Here is a 16230-nt window from a genome sequence, read left to right as displayed (position 1 = left end):
ATTAGTGGCTGAGAAGGCAGTTGTTTTTCCATGTTTTAGTCACCTCAGTTGTCCAGATATGTGACAACCACCAGCACCATGACTGCATATGAGTGTTGGTCTGATTAACAAAGCACTTTTGTCTCTCTGCCCCCGCCTTTTAAACTTTTTAGGGAGTTAGGGTTGTCAATAGTGAGAGAGAATTAAGCTTTGATTTTGAAGAGAGCAGAGCTAATGGCAGGAATTGTTAAAATGAGCTGAATAACACCCGGGAAAAAATGTGACTCATCTTTCGTGGATGAAACCTCATGATTTATAATGAGCAGACAGTGGGCTGACATTTTGTGGATAGAATTTGTTGATTATTAAGGTTCTTTGCTGTTCACTGGCCCAATCCATTTTCCGTTTGTTTATTTGTAACTTTTGTTTGTTTGTTTTACAAAACATCCTGTGTTTCTGTAATTTTACAAAATGACCTTGGGTGAGATGGAGTAATCAGATTAGAAACAGTGATTTGAGGACTGTGAAAAATCTCTAGCTACTACTACTGATTTTATTTCTTCTAAAGAAAATGGACTAGTATATTATGTTAATTATATTAATCTCTGATTTCGAAAATGAATCAAGAAAGAAATAATGACTCTATTTGTGAGCCTTAAGCCTAAGCAGATGCTGCATTGTTGAAACATGACATTAAAGGAATACATTCTTTAAATTTCTTATTTTTGCTTTAAAGACCACAGCTGGCTAAGTTATTGAGATTAACACACTTTTAATGTTTTTATATGCACAGCAGTCATAAATTTATTAAATATAACTTCCACCTAACCCCTCCCCTTTAAAAAGGCTACAAAATAGACCATTTCCCAGCAGCCCTTAGGAACACTCCTTCACCTCCTTATCTTTCTTAATCACTACAAGATCCCCACTGTCAAGAGGTCATCCCTATCCTGACTTTTATGGATAAAAGTCTTCACTTGTTTGTCCTTTTATCCCTCCTGTACACAGACAGCCCTACGCATGATAGAGTCACCGTGCCCATTTTTGCGATTTTTAAGTGAATGAAATCACACTCTGAGTTTATATGCTTTGGAGACTCGCTCTTTTTCCCACTAAGTATTGCATTTCCAAGGTTGGTCTATGATGTTTGTTTACAAGATATTCCGTTGTAGAACCTGTATGACAATTTGTGTATCCACTACTGTTAATGGACATTTGTGCCATTTCTAGTTTCTGAGCACTAATAGAATCACAGTGCAACAATGAATGCTTATAATTATGAATCTGAGCCATCAAGAAAAGGTACACTTGGTGTCCATATCTTTGATATAAGAATATATGGAATTGGGGGTTATTTACATTAGAATGCATCTAAACATGATCTCCTTGAGCACATGGAGTGCCTTTTAATATCAGAAAATTCACTTACTTAGAATGTCCTAATAAAAAGATGTAATTACATTCAGTTAACTACACTGAACTGGGAAGCAGACCACTAGGAAGCTCCAAGTGGTGAACAGATTTTCCCATCCTTCTATTTTTCTCTCCAGAAGATAACAGTGAGTTTCCTCCAGGCACGTTTTAAGGAGTCGCAATGCTTCCATAGTTCTTTGAACACATCAAAATGAGACAACATAAATCCAGTATCACAATCATAAAGTCATGTAGAAAATGACACATTAGTCTGCCGATACACAACAGATAAGAATTTTATGTGCAATGGTACGAAGTTGGGAAATATACAATATACTATATACAAGGGTAGGAAAAATAATATTTTAAACATCTGAGCATGTGAGTGAATGTAATGGCCAGGGAGGTGAATGAATCTTGGATAATGCTCTAGCCTACAAGGAACAGACCATTTATTTATTCATTCATCATGGATTTCTTAGGCACCAGCTAGGTGTTAGACCACAGTGATACTAATGCCAGTGGACAGAGTTTCTCCTCATGACATGCTGCGGACTTCTGGGGAAGGGAGGTATATTAGATAACTACTTGCAAATACAGAGTGATTGGTGCTACCACAGAGGAATATGCAATGGATAACAAAAAGACATTCTCTCTCTGAGAAGATCAGAGATCTTATGAAAGGAAGAAAAGTTTGAATTGGGTCCTAAAATGTAGGTTGGCATCAGCCCTGGGTGCCCAAAGGGGAGGTCCTTCCCACTGTGCAGAAGTTTGGCTGTCATTACCATCACAAATACTCACTGAATGAACAGATGGTCATGAAAAAGGAATCTTCTAGGAAAAATAAGTAAGCCAGTTGGAGAGAAGAATACAGAGCAACAGGAATAACATTCTTTAAATAGTTAATGTTTATCAGGAACTTATGTGCCAGACACTGTGTTTAGCATTTTACATATGATAGCTCCCGTATTCCTCACACTGGCCCCGTGAAGGATGTCTGTTAGTGCCTCCAGACATATGATCTGTGTCTGTTTAGAAAGGTCCTACCTTTGGGTTGATACTCTGTTAGTGCTTTCTTGAAATTCTTTATACTATTGAACAAAAGGTACTACATTTTCATTTGACACTGTGCCCAACAAGTTATGTGGCCAACCCAGAGTGTCCCCATGTTTAGCTGCAGAAACGGGACCCCTAGAGGAAAGTGACCGGTCCTAGGTCACTCGATTGTTAAGCAGAAGAACTAAGACTCCAGCCTAGTTCCAGCATCCATCCTGTGATGCTGACTCCTGCTGTCTTAACTCCTGTGCTAGTTTTTTTTTTTTCTGCTTTCCATTTTCAAGATAAATTAACAACAGAAGATAGGAGAGACTATCATTAATCTGAGCTAGGACACTGAAATGGAAAGAAAAAAAAAACAGTGGAGAAAAGAAAAAATGAATTGAATGGTTCATTTAGGAATGAATGAAACATGATTATCATCAATGCTACCTTGAGTTAAATGTGGAAATCCGAAATAAATAGTAAATGCCAAGCTTTCCCTCAAAGTAAGCAGAGCTCTGAAATCAAAATCTTCTTCCAGAGTGGCTTTGCTCAGCCTTGGTTATCCAAAGTGCAATTTGATGTTGACCCATCTCTGCTCCTTCTCAGTAATTTATACAAGAAAAGGCAAGAGCAGAAGGTCTGCGGTGTTATCGTCCAGGGGGAAGAGCAGATGGGACTCCCATCAGGATGGGTGTGCCCTCTGACTGCATTAGATTACATACTGCAAGTAAACCAGATCTATTCTGATGCTGAATAAGCTGAGCTCACTTGGAGGGAGTTCTACCTTAAGATAGCCCCATCTTCCTTTGGACTGTGGTAGCTTACTCCTCTAACCACTGCATACAGTTCAGTGTTTTATTTATAGTTCTTCACATTAACTCAGTGAGTACAAAATACCGATTTTTAAAAAGCATTTCCCTAAGCCACCCTTCCTTGAAGACTAATGAGTCAAATTTCCATGATATGAAAAAGTGATATTCTAGAACATTCCTGATTTGTTCATTCCATTTGGGATCAGGCCTTAAAATGTGTTTTTATGTTATTCCAAATCACCTGTGGATTTCAGAGTCCCCATCAAGTGACCACAAAAGAGCATGCCTGTTCTAGAAAGAACATGTATTTTTCATAAGGATATCCATTGCATGTTCATAATGAAAACAAGCCAGTTCTCTTTAGACTCATTTCTTCAGTCTCCAAAATATCAGATGGACTTCAAGGCTATCTTGGGGAAGTATGCGCATCTGGAAATACTAAATTGCCCCAGCAGTGTTTTTAATGACCACATTCATGCCTGGACTCTACGGAGGGCAGAAGGTTAAAAGACTCCCTGAACGACTTCCTCTCTGAATCAGCAGCATTCAGCCTGCTGGGTCCTCTGGAATCAGGACTGAGTGGGGACTGGCAGGGCTGGTCGGAGACTTTGGGGCACAGGAAACTTGTGGCAAAGATGCAAGTGAAGGCAGAATGGGAATTGAAGACAGATCCGAAGTGCCATAGGTTGGAGGCAGAGAGGTAAGACGCAACAGGAAAAAGAAGAGCTTCTGGTAGGGAGCTGGTGAGATTCTGCAGCCAGTTCTGAAAAGAGAGCCTAAAAAGATCCAAGACACCTGGAGACAGGGTATGTCATGGCAGCCTCCAGCCAACAGTCTCAGGGTGTTAAAAGACATCAAATGCTAGATTTCATGGTATAAGTTCAAGGACTACAAGAATTCAAGGTTCAAAGGCTGAATGATGAACCAGCAAAGTGGTAGAGAAAACAGGAGATTCATGTGGCCCTAAAGCAGTAGTTTCCTATCTTGGCTGCACATGAGAATCACCAGGGGAGCTCTTCAAACTCCACATGCCCAAGCTGCATCCCAGACCAAATAAGCCAGAACCTCAGGGGGTGGAATTCAGGCACCTAAAGGTCCCCAGTGATTCCACTTTGGGGCAGAGCTGAGAACCTCTGGTTTCAGGCAAGTGGGAGTGTTTACCTGGGTGTTTTTGGACTGGTTTACCCACTTCTGTACCCTGTGCATCCTAAGTCACAGGTCCATCACAATTTTACTTCAGAATACTTAGATTTAAGTTATGCAGTTTGTCCGTACATACAGTTAGGCAGTTCTGCTAACCAGGTCTCAACACATATCATCAAAGACTGGGGCTCCTATAACCAACAGCTCCTTCTGTCACCCCAATTTAAAAGGGATATATATCTTGCAAAAACCAAAACTCCAATTCAAAAAGATGCATGCACCCCAGTGTTCATAGCAGCACTGCAGCACTATTTATAATAGCCAAGACATGGAAACAACCCAAGTGCCCATCAACAGATGATTGCTCTAAGAAGATGTGGGGTGTATATATATATATATATATATATACACACACACACTGTGGAATATTACTTATCCATAAAAAAGAATGAAATATTGCCATTTGCAGCAATATGGGTGGACCTAGAGAATATTTAGTGAAGTAAGACAAAGACAAACACTGCATGACATCATTTATATGTGGAATCTGAAAAGTAATACAAATAGATCTATATATAAAACAGAAACAAACTCAGACATAGAAAACCAATTTATGTTACCAAAGGAGAGGGGCAGGGAGGACAGATTAGGGGAACAGGATTAACAGATACAAACTACTATACATAAAATAGGTAAGCAACAAGGATTTACCATATAGCACAGGGAATTATATTCAATATTTTATAATAATATATAATTATAATAGAATATAATTGGAAAAAATAACTGATTCATTATGCAGTATATCTGAAGTTAACATAATATTGTAAATCAACTATACTTCAATTAAAAAAAAAGCCCAGTGTGAAATACAAAGACATTTATCCTTAAGAGACAGACTCCTTACACTGAAGTAGACATAGATCTGGGATCAGTAAAACACGTCACTCTTTTATCTGGGGTTAGACAGACTGCAGGGCTCCTGACCTATTTGTGTGGACCAAACCCTAGGTTGGAGATTTGTAGTATATGATCTCATTTGATATTCAGAGGATAAGGAAACAAATCCTTCACATCTCCCAAATACTTATTTTTACAGTATCCCCAGTTTTTCATCTGGTACTCGGAGAAGAATTTTGACTTCACAGACCTTCTGAGATGGTCTCAGGGTCCTCATGCCCCACTTTGAGAACCACTGACCTGGGAAATGTGCATCCTGAAGGAAGTCACAGATAGAAATCTTTTCCAGTTCTCACTTGTGGTCGAGCTATATGCTCTACCTTTTGCTTGCGCTTACAAGGACTTTGTTTTTGCTTTTAATTGCCTCCCTAATCCTTTCTTCACTCAGCTGTGATACAGGATAGATTCAGATTAAATGTGTGTATCCCGGGCCTTGGAGGGTTAAATACTACTGATGTGGATACACAGCCATATTACAAAAAAGAATGAGAAACAGGAAGAAAAAAAAAAAAACTTCATCCAAATCAAGTGCTAAGCAGTGTGTTTCATCACATTTTAAAACATGAAGGGTTCTGCTTGTAATATATCCCAAAGTTCCACAAACAAAACAAATAGTCTCAAGTTATTCTTCTCAAAAAAGCAAATCATGACTCATGGCTATAGTGTTTTTAAAATGTGGTTGGAATATTTTTTTTTCTTAGAGTTAGTACTCCTAAGTCACCTCTTACTATAAAAATCGTGGAGTGGGGAGATACCTGCTTAAAACATGTTTGTGTTTGTTGTCAAAGTCAGGGGGTAAACAATTACATTTTTGTGATTTACATAAATTTACATCTAGGAAGTAGGATTCATTTTACTGCTTCATTGGAGAATTAGTAAAGTGAAATTATGGTAAGAACCATTACATTTTAGCACCTGATCTTATTTTTAACAATCCTATATATTCTCTTTTGTAATACCTTTATCCCCAATTCATTTCTTCCCCCAGATCTATATTCTTTATCTCTTTATTTTCTTCTACTGTATTGAATTTATAAATTCATGCTTTTAAAACTTAAGAGGTTCATCAGAGAATAGTATTGGTTGCCAGGGGCAGTGGACAGGGGGTGGGGGGGGGTAGAATAGGGAGAGGTCGATAAAAGGGTACAAACTTTGAGCTGTGACATGAATAAGTCTAGGATCTAATGTAAAACATGGTGACTACAGTTGATAACACTGTATTGTATAACTGAAATTTCCTGAGAGTAGAATTCAAATGTCCTCACTACCCCCACTTCACCCCCCAAAAAAGAGGTAAATATGAGAGATAATAGATATATTAATTATATACTTGGTGGAGAGAACCCTTTCACAATGTGTGTGTGTGTGTGTACCATATATATGTATATATATATCACAATATGTGTGTGTGTGTGTGTGTATATATATATATATATATATATATATATATATATATATATATATATCAGCTACTGTAAATAATGCTGCAGTGAACATTGGTGTGCAGCCTAAGTGTCCATCAATAGACAAATGGATAAAGAAGATGTGGTATACATACAACCAAATATTACTCAGCCACAAAAAGCAAAAAATGAAATCTTGCTATTTGTGACATGATAGGTGGATCTAGAAGGTATTATACTAAGTGAAATAAGTCAGGCAGAGAAAGACAAATGCTGTAGAATCTCATTTATACGTGGATTCTAAAAAACAGAACAAACAAAACAAAACAAAACAAACACAGACTCATAGATACAGAGAACAAGCTGGTTGTTGCCAGAAGGGTGGGAGTGGGCAGAGAGGAAATAGGTGAAGGGGATTAAGAGGTATAAACCTCCAGTTCTAAAATAAATAAGCCACTAGGATATAAAATACAGCATAAGGAATATGGCCAATAATAGTGTCATAACTTTGTATGGGGACAGATAGTTACTAGACTTATTGTAGTGATCATTTCACAATGAACGCAAATGTCAGATCACTGTGTAGTATACCGGACACTAACATAATATTGTATGTCAGTTATGTTTCAATTAAATAATGTATATGTATATCAAATCACCAAGATGTACACTGTAAATACCTTACAATTTTATATGTCAGTCATATGTCAGTAAAACTGGAATTTTAAGAAAAAGAATCAGAGATTCTTTTTAATGATAATGCAAGTAAATCATTAAAATAACCTTCATTACTTAATACTTGAAATGTTTGGCAGATTCCGTTATGTGTAGATATTGCATAATCAAATGCAAAGGCAGTTAGATATCAAGTCATTCCTTCCAGGACTCATTATGTCAACGGCTTTAGGTTTAAATAAAAATTAGGTGAAAGTTCAGGTAACTAAGAAAGTATCAGTTATTCTGACTGATTTTTTTAACCTAAATTAACTGTGAATGTCCTAGAGATAATAGTTGGTAGTTCTGAGAGTATTGCATAAAATCTTTTCCATTGAACATGTTTAGTAGAATAACATTGTAGAGCAATGAGTGGTGGGACCAAGTACTTAACCTCTCTCGAGTGATGAGTTGAACAATCTCTATTGACATTGGAGGACTTTGAGGCTTTAGGCATATGAAGTAACTTAACCAGCTAGTTAATGGAAGCAGAGCTGAGACTAACTCAATTCTCCTGACTGTGCATCTAGTGTAGTCTCTCCACTTTGCCGAGTGGACTTCCTGATTTTACTGGACTGTGGGCCGATCATGACTCTAACAGCAATGGAGGTGATGTTAAAGCTGAAATTGATAAGGTCGACAAGCTGTACATTCTCCCCTCACTCTAATGCAAAGGCAAGCATGGTGGAAAAAATCAGTTGATAAGGTGCCTTCAACTATTGCTCTGGGCTCTAAGGAAAATCAAATAGGGTAACGTGATGGAGAGTGGCTCCCTCTTGGTCCTGGAGGTCAGGGCTTCTTCAAGGAGATGAATTTTGAATTGAGACCTGAATGTGTGAAAGGGAGGTAGCCAGGCTTGTGTCAACAGGGAGAGCATTCCAGGTGGATGGCAGAGCAAGTGCAGAGCCCCAGCACAGGCACGTGCTTGGCATGGTCTGCAGACAGAAGGGAGGCCAGTGTGAGAGTGCCAGGGCAGAGGGACGGCAGCTGAGGTCAGGGATGTGGCCAGGAGCCAGTTCTCCCTGGGTTCTGCACACGAGGGTTTTATCAGGTGCAGTGAGACGCTCTTAAGAGATATTAAGCAGCAGAGTGATGGGAGTGAATTCATGCTTTAAAAAAAAAAAAAAAAAAAAAAAAGACCACTACAGCTGCTCTATGGAGATCGGATAGCAGCCCTGTAGTGAGTTCAGGGCTCTTGCAAAGGAGATGAGAGAGGTGACACAAGCTGGCTGTTCATGGATGGGACTTGCTGATGAGTTTTTGGGCTGGAGTAGGAAATAATTGTTCCTTCAACACAAGTGAGAAGTGGAAAATTCAGGAGGAAAATCATTAAGATAGCAGAATAAAGAAGGGCTGGAAGAAGAGGATTGAAAAATGGGACCAGAGTGGATATCTCAAAAACAGTGAACAACAGCAACACAGTGTGAACCTTCCTAATCTCCCCTACACACCTAACAGTGAATAACTCAATGGCAGTTGTCTTAAGGGGAGACACTGAAACTTTAAGCATGGTGTCTTGACTTCCATAAATCCACTCAACTACTACAGAAAGTAACAGTTTTTTTTTTAAACCTAATGCTAGAAATACATTTAATGATATGGAAAGAGTTTTACTATGTTAAATGTAGGTTGCAAGTACCAAAAAAATTACAAACTACACCTTTCAGGATCAAATTTACAATGGGACAGATCCATGGTGGGGATAACGAAGTCAAAGGGCCTCCTCTCCCCAAAAAACCACTCCTCCTACCATTATTCCTAGAATTGTTCAAGGTGGCAGCTTGGATGTAGATAACATTACTGTGGCTCTTCATTAATAACAATACTCAAGTCTGTTTTCAATTATATTTTACCCAATAATGGAGGAAGGAGAGGGCGGTGCAGGAGAGGGTCCATTTCGGTTCTTGTAGTTGGTTGGTTGTGATATGTTTGAAATTAACAGGTCTCAAAAAGGAAGTTGTTTAGCCAATGTAAATTCTGAGCTAATGATAAAGCACGTAATATGTAAAAAAGACAGCTATTTTATCAAGGAGAGAAGAGGGGCAAAAAGCCAACTGAGTTCTCCTTGCTGCTAAATTTTTTATGAAACAAAAAGAGAGGACCTTTATTTGAGTGGCTCTGATTTAAATGAAGATTCTCTCCTCATCTTCATCTAAATGAACTCAGGGCAGGTTTGATAATGGGTAATTTAGGAAAATAAAATCTGAAGAAGGAAATTCAGTTGTACAGCTCTTTGGGTTAAATGGCATAGCTTTGGGACAAAATTGCTTTGCTTTTGTTTATATTCTCAGTCCATAAGCAATCGCTCTGTTGGAATTGTCACATGAAGTAAAAAAAAAAAAAATTAAATTTATTAGTGCTTACATCTTGGAAAGAAAACTCAGTTGTGGATGTGACTGTTTTCATTTCATTTTTTGTTTGGGGTTTTTGTTTTGTTTTGTTTTGTTTTTTTACTGTGACATTTGAAATTGTTTCCTATTTTTACTGCTTGAGCAAACAATGTGTTTGGCTGTTATTTACCAAAAACACATGTGAGACTTAAGAGTGTACACACACACTAGAGATTTGTTTTGCTGTTGTGATTCACTGTCTGGTTAATGCATGCCATAATTATCCATATTTGTACCCACATCATGGCCTTTTGTAATCAAAGACAACTATTGATGGCATCAGCTCTAAACTGGGGTGTGATCAAGGGAATTTTTTTCAAAATCCTTGCTGGTTAGGTAAACAGTCTGGACTTTGAAGTCTGGAGTGGCCATTTGAAATATGTGACCTCCAAAATTCTGCTTTTTTTTTTGTCTCCTGGCAACAAAACATATTTAAACTTTGGCCACCACCTCCTCATCCAGAAAGGTCTGCTGCTGTTTTAAAGTTTAAAACAACACATGGGAAAGTTGTCTCAGATTGAGGATTTGGGATCCCCGAAGCTGTCTTCCCTGCCTTTTTTGTTTACATAGACAGACAATAACAATTCTGACTACAAATACAATAATAAAAAGAACTCCTCTCTTGGCAGATTAGCAAGCATGCATCTTTGGTTATAAAGATAGCACTCGAAGGGTCGTCTCATTATAATGTCACTTTCATTAAACCTTTTTCACAATTTAGCAAACACTTGGCAGTCAAGTTGGAGGCGAGGTAGAAGGCGATTGGAAACAAGTTTAAGGAAAAGTATTAGGGATATGCGTGCCAGTAAGGACTGCAGAAACCTCAGGTCCTTCCATCTGAAATCTGACACTGAGCTACTCCAATGGTCTCTGTGGGCTCCTCCTGTAGAAAATCACAGAATAACCAGGCACGTGGCCAGATTCCAGGGGCTGCTTCAGAGATGCTGCAAAGTCATAGTGGGTCTGCTTCTCCTGTCCCCCCCACTTTGCCTCTCCAGCCCCCTCTCCCACTTCAACCTGAAGTGGATCCTGGTAGGATTGGAATTTCATGCTGTGTCATCTTGGGTTAAAATGTACAGTACTTCACATGGATGGCATTGGCACAAAGGGCACCTTCAAGTTATGCAGATTCAGCATTATTGCACTTGAGCTGGATGGTTCTTTGCTGTGGGGGGAGGGGGGTGACCCGTGCGTTGTAGGGTGCTGAGCAGCATTCTGGGCTTCTGCCCACCAGATGCCAGTAATCACCCACCCCTCTGCGTGCCCCAGTCAAAAATATGTCCCTCGACATTGCTAAAGTTCCCTGGGGGTGCAGTCCCCTCCAGCTGAGAACTATTTGAGTTATAGCAAGGAAAATTAGTATTTATTTGGCATCTCAGATGTGCCAGATATAGACTAGGTGTTTTATGTTATCCTGATAATATCTTTTGAAGTCTTATCTCCTTTCTATAGATTGGGAACCCAAGGGAAGACAAGGATATAGTGTTGTTGTTATTTTTTGTTTTTTGGGTTTTGGGTTTTTTTTTTTTTTGGTTCCTTCTTTATTTTCCAGTACTTGACAATGAAAATGCATTATAACCAGAGAACTTATTCTCAGTTAGTTCCATTAATTTATACCTCAGTTATCTCCATGGCTGTTTTTCTTTCTCAATAGTCTGTCACTGATGCCTGCACCTCATTCTCAATCTCTCTTCTTCATCTTTTCTCTTCATGCTCTCCCCAGAGTCCTCAAGAAAATATCCCTCAGTCCCATTTGAAGGCAAGAAAATATGCTAGTTAATGTGTGAAAAGAATGATACCTGTAACAAGGAAATACCATTGTTTAGTATTAGAGAGTTTATAGGTGCTTGGGAAGGCGCTGAGATCTGTGTATGTTCCATTCAGAATTTCCATCCTTATCCTCTTCTTGTTCAAACCCCAGGTGTTTTTTTGTCTTTTGTTTTTGGGGGTTTTTTGTTGTTGTTGGGTTGTGTGTGTGTGTGTGTGTGTGCCTGAAATCAGTATTAGTTAAACATTTTTCCACTGTAGTGGCATTTTAGTGACATTATAAGTTCACATGGGGCTAGACTTGGTTTACTTACTTACTTATTTTTTTGAGGGGGAGAACATCTGTCTATTTGAGGCACCAAAGCAGCAGGGGGTTCCAGTGGGGTGGGGGCTGCAGTTGGATTTGGGGGTGGGAGCAGATTCCTGAGTCAGCAGCCTAGACGTGGGACCAGTGGAAGCTCTGTGCCCTAAAAGGCTGCCCTTGGAGTAATGAAATAAGGGGTACAGAGATGCCAGGGGAAAGGGGCTTGGGGATTCCAATGCCTACCCCAACCCCCCTCTCCCAAACCTGGGGCCCATAGGGCCCCACACACACATGCTGGGCAGGGCGCACTGACCACACACCTGTCCACACAGCACATCTTCCATACCTGGGTGTGGACAGGGCCTGGACAGGGCAGGCCTGGGGCTTAGGTGCCCCTCCCAGTGTGTCCCCGGGACCCTCAGGCTCCGTTACCAGATTCCTCCAGGAAGGCTGACCTGGAAGTAAGGGCAGCTGACTGACCTGCCTGTGAGGACCCAGAGCCAGGCAGAGGGGGTGATAGGGAGGGTGAGAAGTCAGAGGAGGAGGCTTCGAGATCCCCGAGAGTCCAGGAGGGGCTGCGCTTTCCTTCCTTCCTGAGTTTCAGGGGTCTGGGCTGGGCACAGGGTCCCGACGATCAGGGGCCAAGCCGCAGCAGGGCGGACAGCAGGCTGAGCAGGAGCCCAAGGCCCAGCACGCGGGTGCTGGCCCTCAACCCGCCATCGGCCGCACTGACCCTGCACGGGAAGCTCTGGCAGCAGTGGGTACCCACGGACGCTACTCCAAGATTGACGCTCGGGCCGGGGCAGGTCGGGCAGCAGCCCTTGTTCGGGGTGCAGCCAAAGTCCGCCGTGTTCCCGATGCCAGCGGATGCAGATACGGTCACGCAGCAGTTGTCGGAGTCGGAGCAGACGGTGGGCTTCAGGCAGTACCAACTGCTTATTCTTGCAAGAGAAGCACACCAGGGAGCGGGCTCGCTCCACACCCAGGAGGGCAGCCAGCAGCACCGACAGGAAGACCTTCATTCTGGAGCGGACAGGCGTCTGGGGCCTCACGAACCCGAAGAAGTGAGCCCTGCTCGCAGGCGGACGCAGGTGTCCGGCCTGGCCGCGCTGCTCAGCCCGTGCCCGAGCCCGAGCCCGAGCCCGAGGAAGCCCACATCCAGCTACTTACTTATTTTTAGAGGAAGCACTGGGGAGCCCAGGACCTTGTGCATGCTAAACATGTACTCTACCACTTGAGCTATACCCTCCCGCTATGTGGGGCTAGACTTGGAATGCTAGCCACCATATATGCCATTGTCAGAAAAGAAACTATGTTTCAAATTGAAAACTGGTGTCCAAGTATAAATTTTTCAATCATTTCAGAATGTTTCTCTCAAATAGAAAATGAATATGTGCTAAAAAAATTTTTTTTTTAATTCATGGAAGGAACCAGCATGATGGTAAAGCCTGTTTAAAAGATTATGGGGAGAGACAGAAGTATTTATAGCCATTGAAAGAAAGAATACTGGACTAAGATTTTTAAATTCGATACAGAACTGGTTAATGCTCTATGGGCAATAAAAAGGTAATTTGTGCGCCTATCTTTTATACAAGGCAGAAATCATTAGCACTTCTGTTAGACAAATTTGTTTTTGCTGGACAAATTCATTTGCATTTCTATCAGTTTTCTACAAGTTAATATCTACCCTCACAGAGTTGTAAAATATCCTAATCCATAGGAATTACTGAGTTAAACAAAGGTTTCTTTTTTCTTTCTTTCTTTCTTTCTTTTTTTTTTTTTTTTTTTTTTTGGAAAGGAAAGATTTCTTTATTCAGGAGGCCAGCAACCCATGGAGAAGATGGTCTCATGTCCAAAACCAGCTCCCCAACAAAGGTTTCTAATTTCCCTAGAAAGTTAGGTAATCCTTGGCTGCCTGTTAGATACTTAAGAAAAAAATTTTTTTGAGGTTGAAAACGTAATATAAACCTATTGTAGAAAGTTTTAAAAATACTAAATTTTTAAAAGGACAGAATATAACCATGCTCAAAACCACTATCCAGTTGCAAGCAGTATAAATAGAATTCATATGTTTCCTTACAACATTTTTTCTAAATATTTTTAACAGTGGAGTGAGTATTGTGGGAAAAAAGCTGGCAGGCTACTTTTTTTCTTTTCGTTACTCTCAAAGGTTGTATCATATATCTATCATTTTAATGTCTATATTATTGATTTGGCATATTTTGTATCATGATTCTTTTTCACTATTTTTCCTAATTCACTTATGATGAGCTTTTTTCAAAATATAAAATAGCATAGACAACAATATAATGACCCATGGTATAGATACAACCTAGTTTAAGAAATAAAATATCATTCATAGAGTTACCCCTTCTTCCCACTAACCTTCCACATGGTCTCAAATCTGGATGGAACCACTTTTCTATATTTGGTACTTGTTTTCATATTTATCTTTATACTTGTACTGCCTGCATAAAGTATATGGTATTTTTGCTTATTTTCAAACTTTACTCAAATCATATCATAAGTTCTTTTTTTAATTAAAGTATAGTCAGTTACAATGTATCAATTTCTGGTATATAGCGTAATGTTTCAGTCATACATATACATACATATTTTCATACTCTTTTTCATTATAGGTTACTGCAAGATACTGAATATAGTTCCCTGTGCTATACAGCAGAAACTTGTTTATCTATTTTATATATAGCAGTTAATGTTTGTGAATCTTGATTCTTAATGTATTAAGTTTCTGCAACTTGCTTTTTTTCTATCAGCCTGTTTGTGAAGATTTATCCATGTTGTTACTTGAAATTCATTCACTTTTTGTGCCGAATAGTGTCTCCAGCTTTGTCTATCCACTTTTCCTGTTGATATACATTGAGGTTGGTTTCCACTTTTTACTGTAACTCCCATGTTGCTAGGGACATTCTGTACATATATCTCCCTGTGTACTCATGTGAGGGCTTCTCTGGGTACCTAGTGAGTGATGGGATACCAACCAATGGAGCATTCACATCTTCAACCTCATTGCATTCTGCCAAGCCTCTACATGACTATACCAATTTATACTCCCACCAACAGTGCATGGAAGTCTGGTTGTTCTTCGTGAGAAGTCAGCAAACCTTCTCTGTGAAGGACCAAACAGGAAAGATTTAAGCCTTGGTGAGCTACGTGGTCTCTGTCACAACTGCTCAACCCTGCCATTGTAGCGCAAAACCCCTCCATGGACAATTCATAAATGAATGAGTATGACCATGTTCTAATAAACCTTTATTTAAGGCCACTGAAATCTGAACTCCATGTAATTTTCATGTCACACAATACAATTCTTCTTTTGTTCTTTTTTTTCAACCATTTAAAAATATAAAACACATTCTTAGCTTGCGGGTTATACAAAACAGATGGCTGGATAGATTTGGCACCTGAGCATAGAGTTTGCCAACCCCCGCTTAACATCCTCTCCAAGATGTGGGGTTTTCAGATATCCTAAATGTTTCCACTGCACTGGGTGTGAAATGGTAAATTGTGAATTTAATTTGTACTCCTGATTAGTAGTGAAGTGTCAAGCATTTTATCATGTTTATTGGCCACCAGGATTCTCTCTTCAGTGATTTATCTCTTTGTGGATTTTTTTCCCCTTTGGTCTGTCTTTTTCTGTTTTGTTTTGTTTTGTTTTTTCTCTTTTTTTAGATTGTGGGTCTTTTATTTATTGACTTACAGGAGTTCTTGCTGTTTTCTGGCTAGTAATCCTTTGTTGTGTGCTTTGCAAATGTCCTCAGAGTACTGTGGTTACCATTTCACTTTTGCAAGGTATCTTTTGATGAATAAAGTTTTTGAATTAAAACTAGATGTGTCCAAGTGATGCTTATTTGACTGTGTGAATGAAAGTTTATAGTTTTATATGTACACATTGTTTTTTATATACACATTGAAACCAGGAAAGGAAACCACGAAAGGAAGATATCACTTTCTTGGGTGAGGAGAGGAAATATTTCTTCACTGGTTGGAAGTCGAAGAAGGTTCTTGCTTTAATTCCAGACTCTTTTTCAGGCCAGTCATTTCCTTGCAGGCCAACATTTGTGCACCCTGTCATTCTGCAGTGAAGACAGTGTCTTTAAGCACAGCCTTGGCTGGGGCTGCCGGAAGGCGGGCATCTGATATTAATGAAATGTTACTTTCTTTGCTTTCACAAGTTTGCAGGCTTCTTTCTTCCAAGCCAGCTGACGTAATTCAGAGTAGAAAAAAGACCCTCCCACTTTGTGTTTGCTCATTGACTTTGATGGGCTCCTCTGCCTGCCTGA

General features: G+C 39.8%; 1 protein-coding gene and 1 pseudogene across 6 annotated transcripts in view; one reads left to right on the top strand and one right to left on the bottom strand.

The window, feature by feature from the left end:
- CACNB2 (calcium voltage-gated channel auxiliary subunit beta 2) overlaps window positions 1-16230 on the top strand; it is a 347480-nt gene that overhangs the window by 168273 nt on the left and 162977 nt on the right. The window lies entirely within an intron of this gene.
- Window positions 12027-16071, bottom strand: LOC141575999 (lymphocyte antigen 6E pseudogene; annotated as a pseudogene).

The sequence above is a fragment of the Camelus bactrianus genome, chromosome 35, assembly GCF_048773025.1.
Source record: "Camelus bactrianus isolate YW-2024 breed Bactrian camel chromosome 35, ASM4877302v1, whole genome shotgun sequence".
Classification (NCBI taxonomy): Eukaryota; Metazoa; Chordata; class Mammalia; order Artiodactyla; family Camelidae; genus Camelus; species Camelus bactrianus.
Note: the sequence above shows the minus strand (reverse complement) of the source record. Positions and strands in the feature narration are given on the sequence as shown.